Source organism: Peromyscus leucopus, chromosome 2 (assembly GCF_004664715.2).
Source record: "Peromyscus leucopus breed LL Stock chromosome 2, UCI_PerLeu_2.1, whole genome shotgun sequence".
Lineage (NCBI taxonomy): Eukaryota > Metazoa > Chordata > Mammalia > Rodentia > Cricetidae > Peromyscus > Peromyscus leucopus.
In genome coordinates, this window is record NC_051064.1 from 109060287 (window position 1) to 109085995 (window position 25709).

A 25709-nucleotide genomic window follows, 5' to 3' on the forward strand; every position below is an offset into this window, starting at 1 on the left:
AACCGGATACAGTCACTAGTAGTATCTGTGACCCCAACACTGGTGAGAAAGATGAGGGAGACAAGAAGATCCCTGGAACTCATCAGCTAGTCTAGCCAATTGGTGAGCTCTAGTTCAGTGGAAGACTGTCTCAAAAGCCTAAGATGGAGAATGATTGAGGGAGATGCTTGATGTTGACCACTGGCCTCCACACTCACACACACATACACACACACACACACACACACACACACACACACACACACACAGAGAGTGTGTGTTCCAACAGAAGACGGGTGTTCTCTGCTAGGAATCTGTTGTTACTGGCCTTTGCAAGAGAGACAAAGAGCAGAAAGTGGCAACTGTTGACATCTCTGTTAGCTGTCTCTGGTTCTGGGGTCCTAAGTAAAGCCCTGAACTACTGACAGTCACTGAAACCCAGTCCACACAGGCTTCAGGGCAGTGAACCAGGACCAAGAGGAGGAACTAGCCTCTTGAGCTGAAAATAGCTCCTGCCACCCGAAGGTCAAGTGCCTTGCCTTAAGTACTTGTTACAGTCAGACGAGAAGTTATGGTTTTCCCCCCAAGAAAGTACTGGTGCTGGGAAAAAACAGGCTGGAATTAGAACATCTGCAAACTAATGTCACTATTTACAAAACCCCATAGCACCGGTCAACTGCTTACTGAAGGCTGACACTTTCTGGGAAATAGAAGTTCAAAGATGGATGGCAGTGAATATTCTTTACAAGATGTAAGAAAATATCTACTCGTATGTTCATTTATTCATAAATTCATATAATGTATAGAAGATTCTGACAGGAATGTTCTGGGTTTCTCACTCATAAAACCGTAGTCCAGATGGTCACAGTAATCTCTGACTGACCAGAGTACTCAGACGTCCGGCCAATAGCCCTCTTTAGGACACCAGCTCCAGGCTCCTCTCTCCAGGATCCAATCTTAGGATTCTGGCATTTGGTGTGACAACACCTGTCTTCCTCTCGTATTCCCAGCCAGGCAGCAAGCTCTGTAAGTGCCACATAATATTTTGTGACTCACCGTGGACCCGCATGGTACAATGTACATGTTAGTTAAATAATAAACAATTGTCAAATGTTGACCAAAGAGCTGTAAGTGAACATTCCTTCATGCACTGCTCCATTCGGCCTCTTTAAACACCAGGAAAAGACCACGACCTGGAATTTTTATAAGGAAAATAGAAATAATGATCAGAGAATGACTGATTTCGACCTGAGGATAGAATGGCATTGGCAGGTCGGCTGGGTCACAGAGCCTGGTGAGGAGTGGAGCCTCATGCACGGGAGATGGAGTCTAGATGAATGGTCACATGAATAGACAAACTACGAAGACGTGACAGAACTAATTTTCTGCCTCAGACAGGAGTGACCTAGGGAATTATCTCATCCCACTATGGTTTAGTGTGTGTGTGTGTGTGTGTGTGTGTGTGTGTGTGTGTGTGTGTGTAGGCAAGCATTTGTGTGTCAGAGGACATCCGATGGACTTCCTCTGACACTATCCACCCACCTTGTTGTTGTCTGAGGCAGGATCTCTCACTGGCCGAGAGCTCATGAAGTAGGTGGGGCTGGCTGGCCAGTGAGGCCCGAGGAACCCTCCTGTCTCCATGAACCAGTGCTGGAATTAGTTACATTTTTCTCTTTGTTTTTCAGTGCAAGTTTCTCGGCTCAAACTCCGGTCCTTGTGCTTTCGGATTCAGCACTATGCCAACTGGGCGGTCACCTAGCCTCTCTGCTCTGGTTTAGAGCCTCCTTCTTGTTTTGTTTCTGTCATCTGAGGATGGAGTAGCCTCTCCTGGTGACTTCTCCAACCACGGTCGTCTGTCTGCAGCCACTAACCTGTCTGCATTCACATCTGCTTTCCATCTCGTATCTTTAGCCTCTTCCCCCTTGGTTGGCTGTGCTTCTGTTAACCTGGACCCGCACTCTCTGGTGCCATTTGGAACAGCTGGCTTGACTCCACACTCCCAGAGAGGTGCACATTAATCTGTCCTCTCCTTCCTACCCAAGATTCCTGTGACGTCACCTTCACTTGCCACATTCACTTCAATTATTTATTTCTTCAAGCCATTAAGATGGAGTTTCGATACCCAGAGGCTCAGAGAAATAGATCTTAGCAATGTGACTTACTAAAACTGATAGATACATCTGAATCCTTGTTTTCTGTGAACTCCACAGCTTCTGCCTCTGTTGAACAAAATTCTGTAAGTTTCTTCCCTAGGATACTATGATGGGCTTGGGATTTTTTTCTCCCACTCTTTTAAACTCCACTTTTTGGGTATTATCGTATTATCCTTTTTTTTTTTTTTTTTTTTTTTGTTTGTTTTTGTTTTTGTTTTTGTTTTTCGAGACAGGGTTTCTCTGTGTAGTTTTGGTGCCTGTCCTGGATCTTGCTCTATAGACCAGGCTGGCCTCGAACTCACAGAGATCCCCCTGGCTCTGCCTCCCAGAGTGCTGGGATTAAAGTGCACCACCACCACCTGGCTAGGTCTTATCCTTAAATTGCTGAGGCTTCTTGAGATTCTCCTTTCAACTCTCAGCTTCACTCTCTTCGGTCACTAGTCCCAGTTTGATTTATTTAATTGACATCTTTGATAACCACCTCAACACTTGTTTATAAAAAGCAAACAAGCAAACTCTGCCTGAAAGCCTGGTGGGGCAGTGTGTATGTTTCAAAGCCTGGTGGGGCAGTGTGTATGTTTCAAAGTCTAGTGTGGCAGTGTGTATGTTTCAAAGCCTGATGGCGCAGTGTGCATGTGTAATCACAGATCTCAGGAGACAGAGGCAGGAGGATTCCTGGGGCTTGCTGCCCAGTCTGTTTATCTGAATTGGTAAGCTCCAGATTCAGTGAGAAATCTTGTCTCAAAAAACAAGAGGAAGAGAAACTGAGGGAGTCACTAGATGTCAACCTGTGCCTTCCACGGGCACACACACATATGTCCATGCATACAGAAGTAAACATGTGCATACACACACCTAAATATGTGCACCCACACATATCGCCAACCCAGAGCATTCTCCTAAGTATTAACCTGTGTATGGAGCGGCCTGCTGGGTATCTTCACCTGGATGTGACGGAAGCAGTTCAAATTCAGCAGCTTCAGAATCGAACTCCTGGCGGAATGTCACCTCTCTCTGGGAGACTAGGAGGTAGACAGACTCCCTGGTAAGCAGAAATAGGGAGAGGGGACATGGCTAGATAGTAAAGGAAGCGGATTTCCAAGATGGCTGCCTATTTCCTCACCCTCCTGACTTGAAACAAAAACATGGCAGCTTAGAACAAAGACTTTGTTGGCTTTTGTCTCTCACCAGCCGACCCCCTGCTGATGGACTGAGTCAACAAGTTTAAGGCCTAATCAGGACATGTCACACAACAGTTGTCCAATCAACCATCCTATCTTTCTTCAAACCAATCCATCCCTAAGTTAGCAGATGAAGACCCAGAGACTGGGTTTTTGGCTTCCCGAAGGCTGTCTCTGCTTTGCAGAGAGCATTTTCCTCTGTGTACAGCTGTATGTATGCTTCTCTTCTCCTCTCCCCCACAAGGCCTTTCCTCAACTGCTGCCTGCTCCCATTTTTGCAGTGTTTTGAGATTCATCCACTGTTACCTATTTCACTTGTGGGTTTTTTTCCCCCTGCCTTTTAATTCTTTAATTGCTGGAGAAAACAAACCTGATCAAGATGTTAGACAGTATCACATCTACTCAGGCTAAAGCCAGAAGCCTGTTCATCAGTGTTGATTCCTCAGCCTCCGTTTGTCATCAGCACCTGTCCTTTCTACTTCCTTAAGTGTTGTGATGCTGGGTTCTGAAGGGGCCTATTCCCCGCAATCTGAGACCAGAGCCTGGTAGAGGAGATGGCTTTATTCCAGCTCAGCCTCGGGAAAATGCGGTAGAGACGATGGACCTCACAGAGAAACATTCTCTAACTTTCAAAGGGAGAGACACTCTCGAGATTTTTATGAAACAGTAAGTGGAAGAGGTTCTAGTTTGGAGAAGTTGGTTCTTGGTTCGCCCTTCAGGTCTGTGAGGATAGAATGATAACCCAGCCTGCCTCCATCTCAGGCTTGAAAGTCATCTTATCATAAAAGCAAACTAGATTCATTCCTGTTTATGATTAAATCTGTTTCTCAAGTATTGAGATACACCCCACCTATACCCTTAACTACAAATCGTTCTGTGCTGCCTGTTCCAGGAAATGGCAATCATGTCTTTGTTTCAAGAGATTATTATGTTAACATTTGGAGGCCCCATCAAGATCAAGATTTCAGAAGTTGGACCCTTCCCTCTGGCCCCCTGGGACTGAAGAGCTGCTCTCTAGGAGGTCTATACTTTGGAGATACTCCAAGGCCCCTAGGCATGCCTTCAGTTTCACAGACTGCCTGAGTGAATGGCTGCATCAAAAGAAAGCAGCAGGCACCCATTTGTGGAGGCCCCCTCTGATAAGTCATAAATACTCTCTGTGACATCTGTTTCTGTGGGATCCTGAACTGGAGATGTAGCGGGGCAGGATCTGACAAGACCCAATATTTCCCCATCCAGGGCAACAAGTGAGATGCTGCATTGCCAATATGGTTACTTAGAAGTTCGGCCAGAATCACCAGTTCTTTTTCTGACCCACCTTGGGACCCTGGGGATGTGGTGCCCTAGTGAGACTTGAAGCCAAGACAGAAATTGGAGAGGCCCAGCACCTGGGCACCCACTGGCAGGGTTTTAATACTTAGGCAGTACAACAAAGCCATGGAACCCTGCGAGTGTTCTGCAATACTGGGAGCCAAGAGGTTGGACAGACCCAAGAAGGACATTTGGCCTCACCAAGGGCCAAGATGGATAGGCCCAGCCTAACTGAACCAAGTAAACCTGACACTTAGGCAGCCTCTGCTAGGTTCCCAGTGCCTGGTTTGTGCAGGGAGACCGTTGGGGGGGGGGGGACTTTCTATTATAAAAACAAAAACAAACAAACTGGTGACTCTCTGGATGACTCTAATTGTTGATGTCCTTGTCCCTGTTGTCATTTTTGCTCTGTGTCCTGTCTTGTGTTTGGCCTGTCTTTGTGTGTTCTGACTCGGGACAACTGAAACAGATGAGTGACACGGATAAGAAGACCGGTAAGCTGGACCATCGTCTTCTAGCCTTTGTTCTGTGTTTATTGTTTCATTTTCTTCTCTCTGTCCCTTGTGTTTCTGTGCCCCACTAATTTTTTCCAGCTACGAGCAGACGTGGGAGCTGGACCCAGCTCTAGTTCCACCGCTCCCATGCCTTTAGGCTAGGGTAGCGGGGACACCCCCACCCCCAGCCTGCTACCCTGGGTGGCTTTGTGCAATGCTTGCCATGGCTGCTTTGATAGCCAGGGCTCAAAATTTCTTATCTCTGAGCTTTCTGGTCACTGGATTCAGGTTAGCAGGGATTCAAATGTCTTTTGGGTATGGACAATGTTGGAAGACCGTTTTATGGTGTTCTGCTTTACTGAAAAGCTGGCTCTGGAATTGGAAAGTTTCTGTCCTATGTCAAATGATCCACCTGACTTTGTGTCAAGAAAAAAAAAAGAGAGAGCAAGGTAAAAGGGCTATAAAATTAGACTACTGGTTTCATTTAGCTGCCTACAAACTTTTGCAAAGATATAAACCTTATCTCAAGATTTATATGACTATTATATGAACTTTCTCTACCTCAGGATTTATAAATTTATTGGATATGGTTAAAAATCTATAAAGTCTGTAACAACAGTTGACTTAAAACTTATAACACAGGGCCAGGCGGTGGTGGCGCACGCCTTTAATCCCAGCGCTGGGGAGGCGGAGCTAGGCGGATCTCTGTGAGTTCGAGGCCAGCCTGGGCTACAGAGCAAGATCCAGGACAGGAACCAACCAAAACTACACAGAGAAACCCTGTCACAAAAAACCAAATAAATAAATAAATAAATAAATAAACCACACACAAAATTTATAACACAGGGTTAATAATCAGAAATTTATACATAAAGAATCTTACCATTCAGGCTGTATAACTCAGCACATGGACATCACCACCAGTTTTCTCAGGTTTCTCCTCCACAGGAAAAATTTCTCAGGTCTTCTGGGTTTGGCAGCTAAAGGCCTATGCTTTCCCGTGCATCAGCTGAAGATGTGACACTGCCCCATGTGACAGCCGAACACTGACCACTTCTGTCCACAATGAAACAATGAAGTCACCAAGGCCACGGGAGCCTAGAGCAACCATCCAGGTAGCAGTAAGTCTCTGTCATCTTAACTAGTGCAGAGGCGATTTGGGCTATTTGTTCTGCTATAATTTATTCTTCTCAGATCTCTGACGGTGTTGACAGACAGACACTGTTTACTTCACACTGAATGATCAACTCACAAAACAGGTTTCAACGTAACTTTTACTATTCTTTTATTTAAAGAAACTTGCTTTGCAATGACTACTCTTAATAATCAACCACTTCTATGTGTCTAGTGATAATTGGATTAAAAAATTAAGATTTATATAAAGTATAAAGGTCTAAAAATAATTTAAGTTATAAACATCTAAGGATATAAAGGCCTAAATAAGTCATCTATTTCCCCCTCTACGCTATTTTTATACTAAGATTTCAAAGGTTCAAAGTTTTAACATGAATCAATGAAGTTCTGACAAACTGGTAAAGTACTGACTGCTATTATCAGTCATAAGCTCAAGATTTTAAATTAGCTTTGGTTGTCTTCTAAATACAGATTTAAAAGTGCTTCTCATTGTGCTACAAAACACTTCTACCTAATCTATCTAACCCTCTGAACAGAGAAAAAGATATGCTCATGGTTTTTAACCCAAAGCCATAGTTTTTGCTATGACTCAAAGGTGGGAATCTAATCCAGTTGTTTTACAGATACCTGTTAGCTGCTTTTTCTACAATATGGGTTTTAGTATAGAATATGGACAATGGTAATGTAAGCATCAGGGAGACAAAAAAAAAAAAAAAAACTTGTAAGACTTAGATCCACCATTCACAGGTCAAACAGGCTCCAGGTAAGTACTTCTGTCAATCAACAGCCTAAGATTCCCTACCTATTGTCTATTCCTAAGGAGAAAGCTCCAAATATAGAAGTTTCCTTTAAGTTCTTTAACTGCTGTCCCTAGTCTATATAGTCTTTGCAGAATTCCACTGGGCTGGTGGACATCATGCAGAAATCAGCTGCAGGCTGCAAACTGTTCCAAAGCACACCACTCCAGCCCCAAGTAGTCCTACAATGCTGGATAGCCCTGGACTTGTTGAAAACTGATGTAAACCAGGCCAATCAATGTGACTGCTCCTTGTCTCTTCAGCTGGCTCAGCAAACCATATGCTTTTGATGACTACCCCATCGACCTAATCTCCTCCCAACCTTTGACTAAAATCCCATCCTTTCTGGGCCCTGACAACTGCACCCTAATTTCAGCTGAGAAACAGTTACAGAAGAGAATAGATAGTCCCTTACCCTCAACAGAAGGCTGGAATATTGGATAAAAGAAAAACACCCTAATTAAGAGGACAAAACAGAGATTTTTCATTTTATACAAACAAAACAGGTATAATCTATGAATGGGAATCTATAATCAATCATTTATTGATTCATTACAAATTTTGTTTCCCCCCAGATTAAGAATGCTAAAACCCTATCAAGGATTTGACAGGGACATATAAGACAAGGGGAGAGGATGACAAAGCAGCCTGCCTTTATCTCAGGCTTGAAAGCCATCTTACAGTAAAGACAAACTAGATTCATTCCTGTTTATGATTACATCTGCTTCTCAAGGATTGGGCTATGCCCTACCTGTAACCTTAACCACAAATGGTTCTGTACTGCCTATTCCGGGAAATGACAACCACACCTTTTTCCCCCCAAGGTTATGGCCACCTTGCTATGATCACATCGTTTTGACCACCTCGAAGCCATGTCTTTGTTTCAGGAGGTTGTTATGACCAACTTGATGCTTATGTTCTGCTTCTGTAACCCCACCTATTTGCCTGCCAAAGACCCCATTTGGAAACTACCTTCTCCTGAAATATAAAAATGCTTGTCTGCCCCACATCCAATGCTGATCTCTTGAATCTCGCCTCAGGGAGAGAGAGTCTGTGCACATGAATTAAAAGGCTTTAACTTTGCCATAGTTTGGATCAGTGGTCTTTCTTTTCATATCTGTGAGATTAGCAGCAGAAATGCTCTCTATTTCTTCAACATTCTTCTTCAGGTCAGACTGCCAGTGTCCCTGCTAACATCTAATTTTGCAAACTACAACCATGACTGTCAAAAGGATGTAGACACATTTACGGGTGTCTCTCCTAGAACTTTAAAGCACTTGGGATAGAGGGGGTTAATCTTGCAAGAGGAGACGACTGGAAGAGGGAGTAACTTGGAAGGATTCCTTTGAAGTGAACAGTAATAGGGAAAGAGAGCGAGGTAAATTGAACAGCGTTCTTAATTAATTTACATTGTTTATCAGTGCCATGCAAAGGAAAGGCTCTTGCTTCCTGGTAAGGCAAAGCTCCATCTTTCTACATTTATTTTGATTTTCTCCCTGTAGTTTTTAGTAAGACCATCCTGTCACACTTTAACTGAGCTCCCTGAGTCTTCATCTGCATATCTGCTGCACAGCTCCGGCCACCATCACCTCTGGATCAATACAGCCTTGGAGCCGTTTGACTTCCAGGTTTTCGCTCCCTTCCTTAGAACTGTAGGAGAAGATGAAAAACAAAGCCATTTCCTCACCAGCCTTTAAAATCCCTAGTATGGAAAGAGGGGCAAGTAGAGCCCTTCATGTGACAGGATTTCTAGCCTGAGTGTGCTGGACTCTGGAGTTGGAGTGCCAGGTGCTCATAATCACATAAAACTCCTACAGTCTGGTGGCTCTGGGTTCTTGCTTGTGGGTTTGATGAATGGATTTCATGAGGTCCAGGGAGAGTGAGCTTTTAGAAAGGAGTTTATTCGATGTGGGAACTTAAGAGAAAGAAAGCAAACAGAGCTCCTGTACAGTGGCAGTGGACCCCAGTAATAGTGGGCCATTATGGGGGTCTCCATTCATGGGTTAATAGGCTTTCCTGGGTTAAAGCCTCAGGGATGAGCTAGCCAGTCTAGTTGTCCATAGGCAGAACTTTTCAGTCCCACCAGCCAGCTCCCAAATAACCACACAGAGACTTATTATTAATTATAAATGCTCAACCAATAGCTGAGGCTTGCTACTAACTAGCTCTTACAACTGAAATTAACCCATATTTCTTATCTAGGTACTACCATGTGGCTCAGCACCTTTGCCCAGCAAATTCATCTTGCTTCTCTCTGCATCTCCTGGCAACTCCACCCTCCTTCATCCCCGAACTGTCTCCATGTCCACAAGCCTCACCTAACCTCCTCTGGTCTAGCTATTGGACGTTTAGCTCTTTATTTAACCAATAAGAGCAACACATCTTCACAGTGTACAAAAGGACTATTCCACAACAGTTGTCCATCCCCTACGTGTTCACACACCTCAGTTTGGTGGCAGCCTCATATCCAGCTCTGCTCATGTAGGTTGTATAGAAGCCAAAGGAAGTCAGCACAAAACTAGACGAGGGAGCAGAGCCCCAAAACATTTCTGGCATTTCCAGAATCCAGACTGGACAGAAGCAGGGTCATTTCTAGCTTCTAAACAAGGACAAGAATCAGAACTGCTCATCCTCAAGGCTCCATCCCTAAAACTGCCTGATCAGTTTCTATCTCCCATTCTCATAGGTAGATAGATATGTAATAAATATAGATTTGTAATAAAAGACAGACTAACAAGAGATGAACAAACAGAAGAGAAATACAGTGTCCATCTCGAGCATACTTAGGAGAGATTTTAAAAAATTAGTAGATCTGAAAAGGGTAGATTTGAATTCAGATTTGAATATTATTGTCATTGTCCCCTGAGGCAAAGAAAGGATAGTGTGGGCAAGGCTGGTTACAGGGGAAAGAGAGAGACAAGAGTAGTCTGTCAGGTTTGACTACACAAGTTTAAATCTGTACCTTCCCCATTGTGAAGAGGTGATTTGAAGTCGTCCCTCTGTCCTGCACAGAAAGGCAGATACCTGCACTAATGGGAATTTCTTTTATAAATCTAAGTTTTCCTTGCAATATTATAACTCACATTCTGTTTTCAGAACTTCTTTTGTATCTGCAGATTCTCCCCTTTTCTAGCTCAAAATAATCCTTATACTGAAGAGGGATATTTTGTGAGTGCAGATTCTAGTCTTAATCATATTTTGAAGTACTATATTCTAGTCTTCTACATAACTAACATGATTTAAGAGGCAAAATAGCATGCATACGTATACACGCAAGAATGCACCCCAGATACATGAACATATATACAAAACACAACACACACACATACATGACACTAAATAAACTATGACAAGAATCCTTTTCCTTTCCCATTGTGCTGGCTAGTCTTATGTCAAATTGACACATGAACTAGACTTATCTGAAAGCAGGGAACCTCGATTGAGAAATTCCTCCATAAGATCTGGCTGTAAGGCATTTTCTTAATTAATGATTGATGGGGAAGGGCCCAGCCCATTGTGGGTGGTTTCATCCCTGGGCTGGTGGTCGTGGGTACTATAAGAAAGTAGGCTGAGCAAGCCACGGAAAGCAAGCCAGTAAGCAGCACCCCTCCATGGCTTCTGCATGAGCTCCTGCCTCCAGGTTCCTGCCCTGACTTCTTTTGGTGATGAATAGCAACATGGAAGTGTAAGCCACCCTCTGCTCCTCTGACACAGCCACCAGCATAAACCCTTTCCTCCCCAACTTGCATTTTGGCCATGGGGTTTCATTGCTGCAATAGAAACCCTAAGACACCCATTTTCAACTTACTTGAATATTTTTCTCAAATGCTTCAGGAGATCTCAGAAAGTGTTTGGAGCCCTAAATCTATCTCTCAAGGTCCACCAGTGCCACCACCATCCCCTTCAGCCTGTCAGCATTCTGTTTCCAGTCCCTCCATCTCATCACTTCTGTTTTCTTGGCCTTGGGATTGTGCCGGGGAGACCTTCTACCTGGAGTCATCATTCCCCTCAGCCCTGGCCCTGCATTCAGCAGTTTTCAATTCATTTCTCATTCCCAGATCTCAGACGTTGCCTTTTCATAGAAGTCGTCCCTGACTCTCAGAGTAAAGGGCTATGTGCTATATTAGAGAACTCCATGGAGGACTTTCCCTAGATTGTGTTAAAAATAAGAACTAGAAAATGTGTAATTTTCTATGTGTAAATGATCAAAGAAGGAAAAAAGGAAAGAAAGAAAGGAGGAAGGAAGAAGAGACCAATGGGTTAAATCATCTGTAACTTGATTTTATTCCCCACTATATATCCATAATGCCCTCTAGTGACTGGTGGGCTGATTCTGAGTTTTAGAGGCTCCCAAATCAAGCAAACACATATTGATTCCCTAATGTAGAACACACAATGTTGGCACCAAATAAACTCACATGTAGCTCACAATCTAATAGAGCACAACATGCGTGTCAAAGAATCACTGTAAGCCCCATGTGATGTAAAGAAAACAACCAAAAAAGTAGCAAATGCAAGAGTGTGGGCATGAATGGGCTAAAGAACATTATGCCACCAATGTCCATCTGCTCCCATTCAAAAGCGAAGATGGGGGAAGACAGAACCGGTGGGAAGGAAATCAAATTTACTCAAGAGCCAAGACCTGAAAGGTAGGGGGAGGCTATTATCCCCCAAAAAAGCATCCTAGTGAGCTCAGGTACCTGAAAGGGCTTTCACAGGGAAGGAACAAATATGCCTCAGGACATTGGGCAGGAAAGCCATGTGCTCAGTAGGGTTTTCCTTATTCAGGGAACATGTTTCCCCACACCTTTTAAAATTTTTTATTTTTCCTTCTACAAATTGAGCATCACAGCAGTTTGCACATTTTTTGTGTTAGTTGATACATAGAATTAAAGAAAAGGAGGTACATTTTGATATTATCTGGAGGTTCTTAGATGTTCTGAAAGTTTTAAAACTCTAAAGGAAGACTTTTAAAAATATTCCTATGTGCTTTGGTGTTTTGCCTGTGTATGTGTCTGTGTGAGGGTCTCAGATCCCCTGAACTAGAGTTACAGACAGTTGTGAGCTGTCAGGTGCTGGGAATTGAACCTGGGTCCTCTGGAAGATTAGTCAGTACTCTTAACTGCTGAGCCATCTCTCCAGCCCCAAAAGAAGATCATTTAACGGTTAATGTTTTGCTCATTTGGATGAAGCAATTATTTAGGATGCTAGGGGGCTAAATTTAGAATGCATTAGTGGTTAGTGGTTAAGCTTAGTGACTCAGAGTGCTGCCCACTCTTAAAGAGGACCCTGGTTCAATTCCTAGCACCTGCCTGACAACTCACAACTGACTGGCACTCCAGTTCCAGGGGATTCACTGCCTCCTTCTGGCCTCAAGCAATGGTACACAAACATGCGTGCCAGCACAACACCCATACCCATAAAATAATAATTTTCAAAACTAAAAGGAAATTAGAATGCTGAGCAAAGGAAGGAGAAACAAAGTCAATTTGCAAAAAACAGTTCTGAAAGGAGTGGCCTCATCTCTAGAAGGTCTGCCAGCCACCAGCCACGTATATTTGATAGCTTCTCAAGGTGTCCCTTTTCTCATTTATGCTGGATGATGTCTATTTCCTAGAGTTACTGGGAATTTAAAAGAAGAGGAGAAGGAGGAAGAGGAGGAGGAGGAAGAGATGAAGGAGGAGGAGGAGGAAGAAGAGAAGAAGAAGGAGGAGGAGGAGGAGAAGGAGAAGGAGAAATAGTAGTCGTAGTGTGCTGTGGATATCGCTCTGTATAAATAAACACTGACTGGCTGGTAGCCAGACAGGAAGTATAGGCAGGACTAACAGAGAGGAGAATTGAGGGAACAGGAAGGCAAAGCAGGAGACTGCCTGGAGCCGCCTCCAGGACAAGCAAGTTGTAAGGTACCAGTAAGCCACTAGCCACGTGGCAAAGTATAGATTAATAGAAATGGGCTAAATATAAGAGTAAGAGCTAGACAATGATAGGCCTGAACTAATGGCCAAACAGTTTAAATAATGTCTGTGTGTTTATTTTAAAAGTGGGCTCCAGGACTGGTGGGACTTGGCAGGACCCAGAGAGAAAAGCTCTCCAGCTACAGTAGTGTTTGCTTCCCAGGCATGTGTGGTGCTCTTTATGGAACAAGGGCTCAACATTTCCCCTCTTTCATTCCCACTCTCATTGTTTCCTCGTGACTCTGTAACAGCCCTTACTAAACTGGATTTAGTAATAATCTACTAAAACTGGATGGAAAGGGGGTGAAGGCATCTCTTTCCACACCTAGATAACCTAGCACATCTCAACAGGACAATAGAAATACCTACCCTTGATTTTTGAAGGTTGTTGACAAGTAGGGAGTCTTCAGGGTACGCAGAAAAGCAATTCTTGGAAACTGGACCCTTGGCTCTATATAAGAGATGTCTTACTTGATTGTTCCCTGATTTATTTTCAGAGGCAAAGTTTCTCAGCGAACCTGGAGCTCACCAATCCAACTAGAGCAGTGAACTCCAGGCATCCACCTGTCTCCAGCCCCAAAGTGTCAAGGTAACCCACATGCATGCCACCTTGCCTGGCTTTCTGTGTGAGTGCCAGGGACTCAAACTTGGGTCTTCATTCTTGTGTGGCAGGCATCATACCAACTGATCTATTGCCCCAGCACCACCAAGTACATGCTTTTAAGTCTTTTGTACAGAAGCTACCGTAAGCGAGGTGAGCTTTCAGGTCCCTAATAGAGTAAGTTAACCCACACAGCCACTATGTGAGGCCCTTCTGCTGTGACCTTCACCCTACATGTGGGAAAAACTGGGGCACAAGGAGTTCAAGGAGCTCTCCCAAGGACACAAGGCTAGAAGTGACACCGATTTTGTGAAGGTTCAGAACCACAGCAAGACATCCTTGACAAAGCAAAATGAATCGAGAGCAAGGAGGGTGGTGGCAATGTGGAAGAAGAGCGGGGCGGGCCAAGCAGCCCGGCTGTTCCCTGAGTCATTCAATAGCAACATCAGCATCTGTGTCTCGCTCTGGGATGAAAGTGGTGGCACCAGGGGTCAGCTTACAGACTCAGTGCTCAAAATACAGTCGAGAAGTCAGGCAAACATACACACACATGATGGAAAGCACCAGAAGAAACAAGTCTAGGGCACCATAAACCTGCATAGAAGAAGGCAGCTAAAATCAGGTTCAGGAAGAGTCCTTTGCACTGGAGCAAGAGGATGAGTTAGCTAAAAGAAGGGAGAAAAGAAAAGAATCCAAGATGAGGCCCTGGGGTACGGACAAGCCCTGTGATGGGATGGAGTTGGGCCAGTGTGGAGGGAAGAATACAAAGTCATGCTGGCAAGCTAATCAGAAGCCAAATCGCCTAGGCTTTGAAGCAATGCCCACGGAGAGGAAAATGATGGGAAGGGGAAATCGGTCCAATGCAGATCTTGAATGAAGCACTCCAAAGTCTTTGTTTTATCTTTGCAACTCGGCAGAGCCAAGACAGAGCCTTGTGTATATCACTTCGGAGACAAAATACAAGCAACCAAAACTGTATGTGTTGGATGGTGGGAGGTTAGGGAGATGGGGTGAAATGTTCAGAAGGGGAACAACAGCAGCCAAAGGGTCTCAAGCCTCGAAGCAGTTAACCCCTTCCTGTCCTTGATATCTTCATCAGCCCAGGCACTCTGCAAAATAATAAGCCATCATTTATCAGCGTTCTGCAAGGTAGCACTTAAAACTGAACTCGGGCAATAAATCAGGCACATATAATTTGAGCCCTGAAGTATAGTAATTCTTCTTTTAATGCAACATCTGGTATAGATAATGGAGTTTGCAGGGGAGAGGGAGCAGGGAAGGCTATGCCCAACTCCTGTGACCGTGCATGCTAAGCTTGAGCCCCATTTCCCTCCCACCTTCTCCGCAACCCTGCAGACTTGAAAAGGAATGTTGGTTACTATTACTCCCTCGGCTGGCCAAGAGGGGAGCGAGTTAATTATAGACTTGTTTGTTAGTTATTAATTAGACTCAGCTAAACATGAAATCACGGGGGAAGTGCCATTGCCCTGCTCCCTGCCTTCTGCCTCAGGGAGCCCCAGAGTGGTCCCTCCTGTCTCTGCTACCCACCAGGTCCATCCCACTTCCCACTTCCTCTGCAAATTTCCTCAGGAGTGTCCCACTGCCTTTGCCCCCATAGGCAAACAAAATCTTACATTTATCTGGGGAGGAGCGGGGGGGGGGGGGGGGTGTTGAAGTTGAATGCTCTGGAGCAGCAGGAAACAATGGAAGGAAACATGGAGACACCAACTGCTAGGAAACAGCAGGGCTGGCAGGGTACCACCCCCTCCTGTCCCTCAGCTCCCAGGCCCTCAGGAAGATGTCCCAACTTCTCTTCACGCTTCCTAGGAGGCAGCTCCCTCACAAGAGGTAGTGACTAGAAGGGCAAGTTTCATGGCTGGGGGAAGGGAGGAACAACACCCAAGATGACCATGTGTACCGCTTTCATGACATTGGGTGGGGCACTGCTTTAGTTCCCTTGTGCCAGTGGTACCTCCCAGCACCCATGCCCCAGGCATGAGATGGGCATTAAAGGGGATGAGTTCTGTCAAGGACTCAGGAGACATCCTGGTTTATGTTTGTTTCTAAATATTAGTTTCTTTTTCCTCAGTCCTCCACAACTGGGAAGACGGGCTTCACGTGCGTATCTCCCACTTGGATATCCCATTCTAGGGCACCCAGAACCTTGGTACATCTCAGAATATTTTTCTTTCTTTCTTTCTTTCTTTCTTTCTTTCTTTCTTTCTTTCTTTCTTTCTTTTTTCAAGACAGGGTTTTTCTGTGTAGCTTTGTGCCTTTCCTGGAACTCGTTTTAGAGACCAGGCTGGCCTCGAACTCACAAAGATCCACCTGCCTCTGCCTCCCGAGTGCTGGGATCAAAGGCATGAGCCACCACTGCCTAGCTCAAAATGTTTCTTAAATGCAGTTTTTTTTACAGCATTTAAAATGAGAGACCAGAGGCCACCAAGGGAGATCCTTGGACAGTTAAGTAACCAGAGCAACCAGTGAATTCATAAATGTTAGTGACTGTATTCTCTGGAAATTGTCCTCACTATGCTTACTGAAGAGATTATGGGAGAGAGTAAAGTACCAGATCAAGGGCCTGAAGAGATAGCTGGGAGGTTAAAAGCACTGACCGCTCTTGCAGAGGACCCGAGTTCAATTCTCAGCACCAACATGATGGCTCACAGCTGTCTATAACTTTAGTCCCATGGGCACTACACGAACATGGCACACAGACACATGTGCAGGCAAAATACCTACATACAAGAAGGAAGGAAGGAAGGAAGGAAGGAGAGAGAGAGAGAGAGAGAGAGAGAGAGAGAGAGAGAGAGAGGACCCTATAGCTCTTATGCAAAATCTTGCACATTTACCAGATTTCTTGGCAAAATCTAACTAGACTATCAGTTAGGCTCTTCTAAATTTTCTGGTGTACATGTTCTGTCTTTGTCAAGAAAGAGCAGCGGTCAGTCCTGTCTGATTAGCATTAACTAGACTGTGTCTTGAAGAGCCAGTGACAGAATTCTGACAAATAATTTCCTTCAAAAAGCCATGATGATTTTTCAGTGCTGCTAGTCACGTGAAAGAAATAGGAATTCTTCCAAGGAAACATAAATAAAGCTTGTGAGAATCATGCATGTACATGGCTTATGACCCCCAAGCATGATGTTCTTCACACATCCTTGTACTGAAAATTAAAGACTTGTGATGTCTGTTGTTTTTGCTCTTTTGTGCTCTTTGGCTCTTTTGGGGGGCTAGCCACCCAGCTCCCAAATAAATCACACACAGAGGCTTATTCTTAATTATAAACGCCAGGCCATAGCTTGGCTTGTTTCTAGCCAGCTTTTCTTAACTTTAAATTATCCCCATCTACCTTCTGTCTCTGGGCTTTTCCCTTTTCTTACTTCTATATATCTTACTTTTACTCTTACTCCATGGCTATCTGAGTGGCTGTGTGGCTGGCCCCTAGCATCCTCCTCTCCTTGTTCTCTTACTTTTTCTTCTTTTTTCCCCCAGATTTCTCCTTCTATTTATTCTCCCTGCCTGCCAGCTCCACCTATCCTTTCTCCTGTCTCACTATTGGACATTCTGCTTTTTATTAGACTGTCAGGTGTTTTAGACAGGCACAGTAACTTCACAGAGTTAAATAAATGCAAGATAAACTAAAGTAACATACCTTAAAACAATAGTCTACAACAGATCTCAGTCTGCCATTAGAGCAGGCATGCACAGCCTGTCAAAGCCTAGACCAACACCAGCCTTGCAACTTGACTTTGTACTGTTCAATTCCATTCAGCTAGTCTCCCTTTTTATTGCTTTTGACATATTGTTTCCTCTTTCTACTCATCTCCTCTCAGCCACCCGTGGACTGAGTGAGGGCTATCTGGCTAAGATCCCTGTGACACAGAGATACACTCATGACGAAGATTTGAACCGTACCCACAGAGGAGACAGAAACTGAATGTAGAAGGATGTGGAGTTACTTTGTTGCAATTTCACTGAGCACTGGATACTAAAAAGAATCTAGTTACTTTGTTGCAATTTCACTGAGCACTGGATACTAAAAATAATCTACAGCCAAGGAACCCACGCATCTGGGTTGGTTTCCTCCAACTCTGCTCAGGAGTACTTAAATTGTTGCACCCATTTTGAAGGTGAAGAAGGAGACAGAGACGAAACAACAAACACAAAAACGCAGCCAGTGTAGAAGGAAGAAAAAGAAAGGGGGGAAGGGGGCGAAGTATGTGCAAGATGTAAAGTGCTATATCCAAAAAAGTTACAGCCACGTTCATTCCGGTAGCCTGGGCTATCAAGCTTATCTCCCTTTGAGGGTTTGAAGACTGTTAGCATTTCCTTCTTGCTTTCCTTTCTCTTGCCTTCTGTAAGATGGGAAGAGGTAAGGAATGAGAGGTGGGCGTCAATGTCTTTTTGCTTGCCAAGAAAAATCTTCATACACCAACCAGTAACTTGAAAACATTAATTGGACTATTCTAGTTTGAAATATGGAAATAGGGACAGTGGAAACTGTCTACAATAAATGAAACAACACGGTGTTTACATGTACACATACACATGCATGTACACATACATGTACATATACGCATGCATGTACACATACACATACATGTACATATACGCATGCATGTACACATACACATACACCACACTAGGTGCTTGGGAGACAGCAAGTTTCCACTCTTATTTCTCCTCCCTTTTCTTTTCCTTGAAATGTCTTGTTTTCCTTCCCTTCTTTCCCCTCTCTCTAGAGAGGTCTTCGTTTCATAAGAAGATGAATCAGCATTCTACTATCCTCAGCAGGAGGTTGCCGTCAGGGGCGTATCCTGCCCTGTCAGTCTGTGGCTTTAGCTTTGGCTCTAGGGACTTAAATCCTTTTTTTTTTTTTTTAAGGCAAAATAACCAGCATGCCCCTCACTCCTAATTTTCCACTTGTTGTTCGTGCTTTACCCGTTGTATGAAGGGTGGAGTGCATCCGAGCTAACGGAAGTGGAGGAGCAGAGAGAGGGGGCAGCATGGGAGGGAGTCATGGTTTTCATTTGCAGCTCTGAGAGCTTGTGACTGGTTTAATAAGGACATAGCTTCTCTCCATTCTCCAAGAGTTGAGCAACGGGGCCTTTGCAGTTCTCGTTCAACACAGAAAAGTGTGGGGCGGGCGTCCAAAGCAGGACTTGACCGTGGCATGCCAGCATTTTAAAGGTTCAACGTCTACAGAACCGCTTGCATCTCCTGGGACCTCCATGTGCAAAACAGACTGTGAGATTTGCTCTAGAAACTTTGTTCCCCTCTGAAGACCTGGGGTGCTTCCTCTTGTTGGTGAGAAAGGCATGTCCAGTCCCCACCCTGGACCCAGGTTCATGTCACATGCCTTGAGACTGAGGACAGGGCAAATAAGGCAGTGGCAAGATTGTCCATGCGGCTCAGAGAGGCCCCTCCGCAGACCAGGTATGTGGGTGGAAACGTAGAAAAGCTGCAGAGCGAGAAGCAAACCAGTTCACTGGGAAGCAGTGCTTACTGTTAAGCAGTTACCTGTCATGAGAGGCGAGGTCCACCGTAACGGAGCTTCCCTTTCATTGTGTGCCTGGTCTTTCCAGACATAATCAGTGAGAGCTCACTTGGACACACACTACACACAAAGACACTGGAGCCCAGTGGACCTAAGAGCAGAGCTCCAATCTGCACGTAGCTCTGACATCAGAGTCCATTCCTGGCTGGCTGTCGTACAATATCCAAAAAGCATGAAGAAATGAAGGGGGGATGAATAGAATTATTAAAGAAGGCAGAAGAACTCAAAATCCAAAGCACCGATGGGGAAATTCATTATTGGTACAAATAGCACCTTATTTTTCTTAATTTATAGCCCGGTGAATTAATGGTTCCTGTGTCCTCAAGAAAAGGTTAGAGAGTGAGCACCCTCCCCCACTGCAATAGGCAAGGAGCATGTAATTAGTTTTAGAAGGCCTTCCATCCAAGATGATTAAATCAAGTTTTGGCACATGAAAGGGTAAGCTTCAGTTATTGGAAAATGTACTTAGGTGACACAGCTCATTTCCTGATGAAGCCAGATTAATGGGACATTACCGAACCTAATTCCTCTAGAAGTAAATGACTCACCTCTTCTCCCGCTGGGCTGCCTGGAGCTTTCCATGTGCTTGGCTTCCTTTCATGAAAACCCAAGAGCTGGGATGGGAAATTCAGCTGTGGGGAGAAGTAAACAAATCAATCCCTACTTGGATTTCTGATTCTCCACTAATTAGGCCTTAAACTTGGTGCATTTGAAGAGCCAGACTAGAGCCCTAACCCACTGGGTTTCAGAGAGAGAGAGATTTGAAGCTGACTGGGGAGGCCTGGAGTAATATCCATGGCGATATGGACAGGGAGGGCTTTGGAAAGAACAAGACTGAAGGACAAACCCTATGGAGGAGATGTGGTAGAGGATCTTTCAGAAAGTTGGACACAGAGCACAAAGCTATTTGTGTTTGTGCAGAAGTTCACAAACAAATCACCCACTACAACACAACACCCAGATGATCAGAGTGTCCTGCTTCATCTTACTTCCCCAATCATGCTCACTCAACAGGGTCAGGAACAAAACAGTCATGGCTGTACAGAGGGAGGTCAACAATGTTGTGGCAGATACGTTTAGGTGAGACTGAATGCACAGCTGAGTATTGTCCAACCCACACCAACAATGATCAATGCTGGCTCCATGGTACACAGCACTCACAGGGAGCACAATTAGCCACTGGTCTCAACAGAACCCTGAATCCTGTAGGGGCAAATAATCACTATCCCACCGGATCAGATTTCATCATGTATTTTGGGTTGACTTCTTTGCCTACAATGTTTCTGACAATTCCACTGTCTTAGTTTGCTTCCTATTGTTGAAATAAAGGCCATGACAAAAAGCACCTTGGAGAAGGAAGGGTTTAGTTCCCTTATGCATCCCTATCACAGACCATCACTGAGGGAAGCCAAGGCAGGGACTGAAGAACAAGAACCTGGAAGCAGGAACTGAAGCAGAGACCGTGGAGGAGTACTGCACTTGCTGACTTGCTCTCCATGGCTCACTCAGCTTGCCCAGGATTACCTGCCTGCCTAACTGTGGCACCACATACAATCATTAATCAAGAAAATGTCACACTGCTTTGCTTATAGGCTGATCTGATGGAGGCATTTTCTCAATTGATGTTCCTTCTACCTTGATGACTCCAGCTGCATCAAGCTGATATAAAACTGGTCAGCACACACACCAGCTATAGATAAAATAATACTGTATTCCCCATGGCTCCCTCACACTCTGCCTTTGACCAAGAAACCCATTTAACCAGAAAGAAGTCAAACAATGAGCTCATGGTCAACCTTGACGAGTCGTAGCATGAAACCATCATTCAGGAGCAGTCTACCAGAATGGTGGGATGAGCTAAAGACTCAGAAACATGTGCTTGCTAGATGACAGTTCTTACTAGGTTGGGGTACTATGCTACAAAATGCAAGTATGTGTTCTGAATTACCAGTTCACATTTGATGTTTGATTTTCCTATTGCCAGAATTCTTCGGAGTGAGACCAACATTGAGAGGAACTTCATTCATCCTATCCTATAGCAACCCATTCACAAAAATTTTACTCCTACCCTGAAAATTGTAGCTGTAATGACTGGCAGGTCCTCGCTTCCGAGGGAACACACACACACATACACACACACACCATCTAACTGAAGTCAAGACCATTACTTGACTGCCTGATGCTCCTTTGAACCAACACAGCCAGCTGTAAAAATTTATGAAAGACAGTAGGAAGTCAACACATTCAAACCTCCTATGAGTCAGGTGCTGTGTGAATAAAGGTTAGGGTCACACAACCGGGCAAAGAACTGAGACCAGTGGAGCAACCTCAATGAGATCAGGGATCAAACACATGTCACCAGGAATAATGGAGGCCCTAATCCAATGATGCCTTTGCAGCCCGTTGTTGGAATGAGCAAGGCTGTCGCTACGGAAGCCGCCATCTTCAGCTGCCCCAACCCCTGCTAGCTTCTGAATAAAATATACACACTCTCTCCTAGAGATTGTCTTTGGAGCTCTTCTGGTGGGAGACAACTCTGCTTTCTCTTGAGATTGATGAGCTATGCTGTTAGGGAGTTAAAGCTCTGAGCATCTAAGAAAAAATGGTAACTATGTCCTACAAAGAATATGTGAGCTACGGGTACTCTTGTTACTGCCCAGCCCACAGCCCTTTGCATTGTACTAAATAAGCCTATTTTCTTTGTACACTGGTCTGAAGGATGAATTCATTCTTCACCTACCAATCCCTTTCCTGCCCAATGGTGAGCAGCCAACCACAGAAAATCAAACAAAAATATATATGTTGGACAATGCCTGTGAAACAGATGACATTTGATGTGAGATCTGAAGTTTAGATGAGGAGAGCTGTAATTGGCAGGAGGAATATGCCATATTCCACAGAGTACCTGTGCCATGGTTCACAGCTATCTTGAGAGTGCCAGTCCTTCCCTGAAATTGAGATGGGTGTTCAGAACAAATAATTGTCTACTATGGAATTGTCTAAAAGTTAAGTAACTTGACAAACCTCAAGTTAGCTGGAAGGACTATAAAATATTTGTCCCTCTGGGGCCATGTGTGGAGGTCTCTGCAATCACCAAGGTTAGCAGAGTAATGATTCATGTGAGATAAGAAAGTAGTCCTTTTCAGCCGGATTCAGTAGACAGTGTTGGTTCAAACTTCAAGAGTCTGACACCAAGCAGTTTATTGTAGGCATATTTAAGCCCATCACAACTTAGTGAAAAAAAATTTCTAATGATAATTAATATTGTACACACAATTTCATGTTTACAATAAAGCTTAAGACATGACTACATCAAAACTCTTTGTAAAGTACACATAACATCTTCCAGAAAGGTGGGTTCTATAGATTGACTACCTGTGACATCCTAAGGGTCTGGGAAGGACCTGGTTTGGTCTCCATCATACAAATAGGACAAAAGTCACCAGGCTATTAACCACCTCTGCTCCCGGTCTTCAGGACAGGAAACAGGCTATGCATCTCCCTTTGAAGAGACAACCCTGTGTGTTTAACATTCCTGGTTTCCCTAGGGCTTACCTATGAGCACAAGAGCTGTGCTCATCTGTGCCCCTAAAGCTATGCTCAAAGTTACCACCAGCTACATCTCCTTCCTCCTTGCCAAAGGACAGTGAAACACTCAGCCTGAGAGCAAGAGCTGAGCTTCCTAGGCCTGCATTGCTGTAAACTGCAGTAAGCTGTGCTCCTCAGTCCGGACTCAGTGTCCCGGCTCTTTCTGAGATGCCGGAGCAGAGTCCACCAAGCCCCCGCTTGCTCACCGGGAGGAGACCCTTAATCTACTTGGCAGGAGGCCTTGTTCCTCAGCCCCACTTTTTAGACGAACCCCTGCCACATCCCTATTCTAAGCCCCAAAGCAAACTTTCATTTCCTTTGTGGGAATAAGGAATGGTCCGTGTGAGAATGAAACTGCTACTGACCACAGGGAAAGGGAAGAAAAGAATCTGGAGAGAGAAGCCCACAGCTGCCTCCCCGGGAAGTGCCATTAATGAAGACAATGGCGGAATTGTTTTCCCTGACCAGAGAAACTTTGCAGTCCCCAACCTGGAAGCCACTCACTGTCTTTTTCTATTTCTTTCCTTGAAACACAATTTATTGGAGGCTCTGCCAGATCTCTGGGGAAAGGGGAGGGGACAAGGGGCTGGCAGTAAAATGAAACACCTCATTAATGAAGAAGGTTGTTCTGCCTGGTGGCCAGAGAGCTTTCTGCACGACCCAGGGAGCCGGGGAAGGAGACTCCAGGAGCTTGGAGCACCTGCAGCGGCCACACTTGGGAAAGTTGTGGTAAAGGCTGGATGAGGTAGCTAACCCAGCTGGCTGGCAAAGCACACATGGAGTCATGGAATCCTCAGCGATTGGCATACATCAGTCAGTGCCCATGTGATCCACATCTCCCCATGTCATCCTTGCCACAACTCCAGGTTAGGGGTCGCTACGCCCCATTTGCAGACAGAAACGCTGAGGACACCAGCCACCAGCCCAAGCTTACAAAGCTGAGCACAGTGGGACAAGGACTAAGATGCACGGTTCTGATATTTTAAACCTGGCATGGAAGGGTGCTCTCGTCATTTGTCTACTTGCAACGGTTAACAGTCCGGGCGCAAAGGAAGACGTTCCCAAAGAGGCACCTGTGCCACTTTCTGTGCCTATCAGACTATGGAAACCATGGTCCCAGGAAGTTGGAATTTAGCCAGGATTCTCATGCTGGGAGGAGGTAAAGGCTAGGAGCCTGTTTCCGGACAGACTGGGGAGCTCATTGCTCAGAAAGAGATTAATACTGACCACTTGACGATCGCCTCATAGGCGAGGTTGAAGCCAAGACGATGATGGTGGGAAGACCGTACCCAACAGCAGCCATCTGGTTTTACATACCTTTGCCCTCTTCTTCAACCCAGCTTCACGTCGGGCTCCCAGATGTGGACCTCAGGGGAACATGAGGCCCTCTTTGCTCCTCTTCCTTCCTCTGCTTTTCACTATTATCTGTTTAAGTGGCCGATTGAAGAGAGGTAATGAGCTTAGCTTGTTAGGGCTTCTGGGACCCGTGCTCTGATGCTAACAGCCTCAAATTCCCCATCATCTTCCATGGGTTCCCCAAGGGTCCATGGTCTCCTGCCTCTGTGCTAGTCAGCAGATGGGGAATGATGGGTCAGCGTCCCAGGATGAGCAAACCTTTTCATTGTCCTTAAGGTCACTGTATCTGTTAAGAGCTAGGAAGTGGAGAGACAGAAGGAGAGAGATACGGGCAGAAAAGGGTGCGAGAGAAAGGAAGCCCCTGCTTGCGGTTTATCTGTTTGGACGTTTGTTCCACCCTTCCGAAGGACTCAGGAAGATAACCATGCATCCTGTTTGAAGCCACAAGTTTCCAAGGAGTCTCCTTAAACCTCACCCCTGTGACTTTTTCAACTTCAATTTGTCTTTTATTTTGGAACAATGTAAGCCCTTGGCAGGCAGCCTAGTTCTTCCTCTACCACCTGCCTCTTAAGCAAGCCATGAAGGAAAGCACCAAGCAAAATATTTCATGCATAGTAGGTGTTCAGAATTGTAAGGCAGTTGCCAGCATGGCACCTCAGCCAGCTCCTGGAGGGTTTATTAAACTTCCAGAAACAGCTGCCAGTCAGAGGTCTGAGAAATACACACTTAGACAACCCCCTTCCCTTCCCCGATCTCCTTGGTGACTAGGAAACCCACGCCCACCCAGGAGCTAACAGCGCTGGCACAAGGGAAGATGGTCTTTCTATAGGGACACTTCCTGTGGCCCTCAGACTGTTGAAACCTCAGTCCCCAAGGCACCAGAGAGCTTGTGCCATTCACATGGGTTGGAGTGTGTTTGTGTGGCTTCCCCTGGGGAAGCCAGCACGTGAATTCTCGCCACTCATCGGTCAGCCCCAAATTGAAACAAGCTGGTTGCAACTGTGAGCGAGCCCAGCTCACCCCAGCTGGGCTCTGCTCTCCGCTTCAACAAACACTGCATCATGTTCCGATGCAAGTGACTGTTTCCAGAGCTCAGCCTGTGCTATGTTCTGAGCTGACTGGGGAAGCAGAGGCTCGGGGCACTGCAGGAACATTGGGCCCTGGTGTCAGGATGAATTATGCTGTCCTGAAGCTTTCCCTACAGGCAGAGGCTAGCCAGTGCTCAGTGAGAAGGGGATGTCCCCAGGCCCCAAACAGCCATTCCGCACTCTGTTCCCACTGGCAATTCCCGAGGACCATCATCCATAGTCTGGTCCTATAGGAATGCCACAGCCTCTTGCCTCCAGGGGTGACCTCTCCAGTCCATCCCAGATGCCTGCCATTAAGGATTTGATTGTCATTTGAATATCAGTTACCCTGCCCTGTCCAGATCCTCTTTGTGGTCTGGGAATAGAGCAGGATGCACCAGGATGCAGAATGCCTGTTCTCTAGAGGTTTCCAATCTTATGACCTCATTCTGCTGCTCTATGGCCATTACCCAGAATTCCTCAGTGGCTCCCTATGGCCAACAGAATAAAGGAGGCTAGGTTCGCCAGGCTCAG

General features: G+C 45.2%; 1 long non-coding RNA gene across 1 annotated transcript; it reads right to left on the reverse strand.

Annotated features, from left to right (window-relative positions):
- Window positions 1–615: 615 nt before the first annotated feature.
- Window positions 616–24524, reverse strand: LOC119087427. Its single transcript, XR_005090872.1, has 5 exons — window positions 24070–24524; window positions 19713–19796; window positions 6002–6216; window positions 3044–3174; window positions 616–1003 (listed from the first exon to the last, which is right to left on the reverse strand). It is a non-coding gene; the product is annotated as an uncharacterized LOC119087427 (long non-coding RNA).
- Window positions 24525–25709: the final 1185 nt, after the last annotated feature.